The sequence below is a fragment of the Dasypus novemcinctus genome, chromosome 5, assembly GCF_030445035.2.
Source record: "Dasypus novemcinctus isolate mDasNov1 chromosome 5, mDasNov1.1.hap2, whole genome shotgun sequence".
Classification (NCBI taxonomy): Eukaryota; Metazoa; Chordata; class Mammalia; order Cingulata; family Dasypodidae; genus Dasypus; species Dasypus novemcinctus.
The window spans coordinates 114,331,782-114,335,575 of NC_080677.1; the positions used below are offsets into that span (position 1 = coordinate 114,331,782).

Here is a 3,794-nt window from a genome sequence, read left to right on the forward strand (position 1 = left end):
AAACCCTTTGTACAGATCTTGGAAACCCCTGAATATAAAGGCACAGAACAATACCAAGTAGTGTCCTTTGCAGAATAAATGCTCCAAATATAAAGAAAAAATCGAGGTAGTAGAAGCACATCTGAAATAGTGAAGTAAGGCTCTCAAAAATCTGCTTCTCCATAAAAGCAATGAAAACACTGGCAAAAATTGTCAAAGCAACTTTTTCAGAACTCTGGAAATTAACCAAAGGTTTTCAAAAATCCAAACAGCATTTGTTCAAGAAAAACAGCAGAATCTCAGGGAAATGGAGGCTTCTGTCATTTTAACTTTCCTATCCTACTAGCCCCCCTCCCTTCCATCCCCTCATCCCCTCCACCCCACCCCACCCCACCCCCACCCCCTGGCTCTGCTGTAACCTAGAAAACCAAGAGCCTGCAATTGTAGTAGCTGGAAAACAGGAGCCAGTCAGCCACTGGAGAGGGCAGAATGGGACTGGAGAGCCACATAAGCCCCATTCCTAGAGAACTGTCACTATCAGACCTGTCTGCCTCCTCCTGAAAAATTCCATACTCAGAGCTTGTCTTCATTTCACAAAGAAGGGGAAGGAGTGGGCCAATATTTGAGTAAATTTTTTTTTATACAAAAGACACTAAGTTGCAATTAATCCAAACTAGATTGTTTTAAACTCAGATGTTAATTCCAATCCCCAGGACAACTGATAAAAAAATCATTAAATACACACACACACACACACACAATGAAAGAAACAAGAGAATTAAAATGGTATACCAGAGAGCGCTGCCTGTGAGAACTTGAGAACTGCAGATTCATGGTCCAGTCTGTGTGACATAAAAAACTAGTCAATTACTCATAGTTTGAGAACCTGGCAGTGATGATGATTTTATTTCTTCAACTGAAACCTAAAATAACACAAAAGGAGTTAAAATGAGACAAACCAAAACCTAAATTGAAGAATCTTCAGAAAGAAGATATATCACTGCAAGAAAAAAAAAAAAACCTAAGTAAAAAGGGTGGCTTTAGATGACAAGCTCTACCAGAGACACATAAAAGTTGCATCAGCTTTATCAGTGAAGGAAACTCCAAACAGTACCATTGATGTGCAGGCGTCTTAAGATAAAAGCATTGAAAAATGAGGCAATTGTGAAAGAGAAACAATAAATAAGTGTAGTGGGCAATTACTTAGATTTGGATAAGATTGCTGAGGATGATGACTTACATGACATTCAAGTGAAATGAAAAGCAGCATCTAAAGCGGTACAACAGAGGGACTTTCTTTTGGAAGGCAGTGATGGTGATAGTGTTAATGATTCTGATCCAGGCTTTGCAACTAGTGAAGATTCTAATTTTGGTGAGAGTGAAGATAACAATGAGGAATTCACTATGAGAAAAAGTAAAGTTAAAGGAATTAAAAAGAAGTGAAGGTAAAATCCTTAATAGAAGAGAAAGAGAAGAAACCTAAATCCAAATGTAATGCTTTGGTGACTTCAGAAGACTGACTCTATGCCAGCTGCTGTCAAATCGGAATCTCAGTCCTCACCAAAAAAAAGTCATCTTCTTCAGTGGGCATTAGGAAACCATTACAAACAGGCAGCCCTTCAGCTGAAAGCAAGAGACCTAAGTGGGTCCCTCAAGCGGTATCTGGAAGTAGTAGCAACAACAACTCACTGGCAGGAGACTAAGTCAGAGTCTCCACCTTGGCTTGTCCAGATTAGCACGAGATAAACCTTTGCATCCAAATGCTGCTAATAGCTGAGTGTGGTAGCACAGTTTTATATGTGTGCTTATATTTGAGTTGTGCTTAAGTTTGAGGAGAGTATTGTAATATAAAAGAATCCTATGTGATGTCACAGAAATGATCTCTACCCATTTTGTGATTATGTCCTCTGAAAAGCTAGCTTTTCTGTATTGCACAAGAGGTTTTTAAGAATTATTTTCTAGTGTCATTTCCTTCTGAAGAAGAGAGTCTATCTTTTCCTATGTATAATAAGTCATTGTTATGGTTGTCAGTTTGACATAGAGGAAGTACACATCACATGCTCTTCTTTTCTAGTAACATGATGTTCCTTTCTAACTTGTCTCATTTATGGCTGAGAAACAAGACTTTTTCACTAAGGAGATATTTCTGAAATCTTATAAGCTACTTAAACTACAGTATCAGTTTTACTGCAAAGGTGTTTCAATTTTAGCCAAATATTTTTATATAAGAATTCAGAATCATTTTACTTATTATAAAGGTTGCTGTACTATGGCATGAGTCTCCTACTGAGAAAAAGATGCTTATTATGTAGCAAATAGATTTCATGACATTTTATAAAGCCTTCATTGTCAAAACTTTGAATAAAAGTGAAAACATTTCAAGATGTCCTTTTCCTTGATACCACTGCATCCATCTGTTCTAGATTGGCTAAATTTCATAATAAAATGAGAGCTTTGCAAGGAATTTTAGCCATTTTGGTGTAAATGTAAACTGGTGGCGGGGGCGGGGGTTATTTCTTAAAGTAATTACTTGATGTTAAGCCAATGCTTTAAAGAGTGGCCAGCACATCCTTAGTCATCCCTGTTATGATATTAGGTGATAGAGCTTTCCAGGAAGCTGAGATCTGAACTCAGAATAAATAAAAACATAGTAATGTACATTTTATATTCATGTTAAGAATTTCAACCAGCTCCTAGTCACTTAAAAAATTTTTTTTTCAAATCATTTTAACCATTAAAAATGTATAATATTTAGCTCAGTTCTTCCTGGTATATGAAAACATCTTTGTTACTGTGAAAAGAAGTAATTTAGAATTGCAACTAAAGTGAGCATTTGCCTTTAAAAAAAAAAAGGTATACCAGAAAATATCTATTTAACATGAAAGAAGGCAGTGATGGAAGAATATAGAAACAAAAAAGACATAAGATATAGGCAAAAGAGATAGCAAGACAACAAATGTAAATCCCACCTTATTAGTAATTACATTAAATGTAAATAACTAAGTACTCCAATCAAAAGGCAGAGATCAGCAAAGAGGATTAAATTTTTAAAAAACCTGATCTAACTATATGCTGTCTACAAAAGACTCACTTTAGATTAAAAAACACAAATATGTTGAAAGTAAAAGGATGGAAAAATATATTCAATGCAACAGTAATCAAAATAGAACTGGAGTGACTGTACTAACATCAAAGACATTAAGACAAAAATTATTAGAGACAAAGAAGGATTTATAATGATAAAAGGGTCAACCCATTAGGAAGGCATAAAAATTAGTAAATTTTTTAAAAATTAGGTGTGTCTTTTCCCAGTAATTTTGATAACAGGAGTTGTTTTCATTCACTGACTGTCAGATTCTCAAGTACTTCATTCTAAGGAACTTTCAGCTGGCTCTCCATCTGGAGAATTTTGGACTAATAAGCATATGCAAAAAGGACATTTTTAAGTGAATATTTGTCTCATCTCTTAAACCTTCCTTTAACCTACAGCTCTTAGCAATAACAGAAACAAATATATTATAGATAACAGTAAGTTGAGACCAAAATGACTTTTCTTGGAGACATGCCATGGTATTACATTATTTAAATGGCACTGTAACTTTAAATTTAAGGCTCCTCAGAAGAATTTTTTAGGTTTCTCATAAAGCCACTGCCCCCAGGAATGCTCTGAACACATGTCTGGGGACAAGAGCTTCTGGGAAGGAGCTACCATTTTGCTTTAAAATAGTGTTTTTTTAAAAAGCAGTTTGATTAATAGTGGAATTTAATAAGTTGGTTAATGGGAGAGAAAATATATCAGAAATGGTAAGATGTAT

General features: G+C 35.2%; 1 pseudogene; it reads left to right on the forward strand.

Moving 5' to 3' along the window:
* Positions 1 to 811: 811 nt before the first annotated feature.
* On the forward strand, positions 812 to 1,756 carry LOC101413451 (RAD51-associated protein 1 pseudogene; annotated as a pseudogene).
* Positions 1,757 to 3,794: the final 2,038 nt, after the last annotated feature.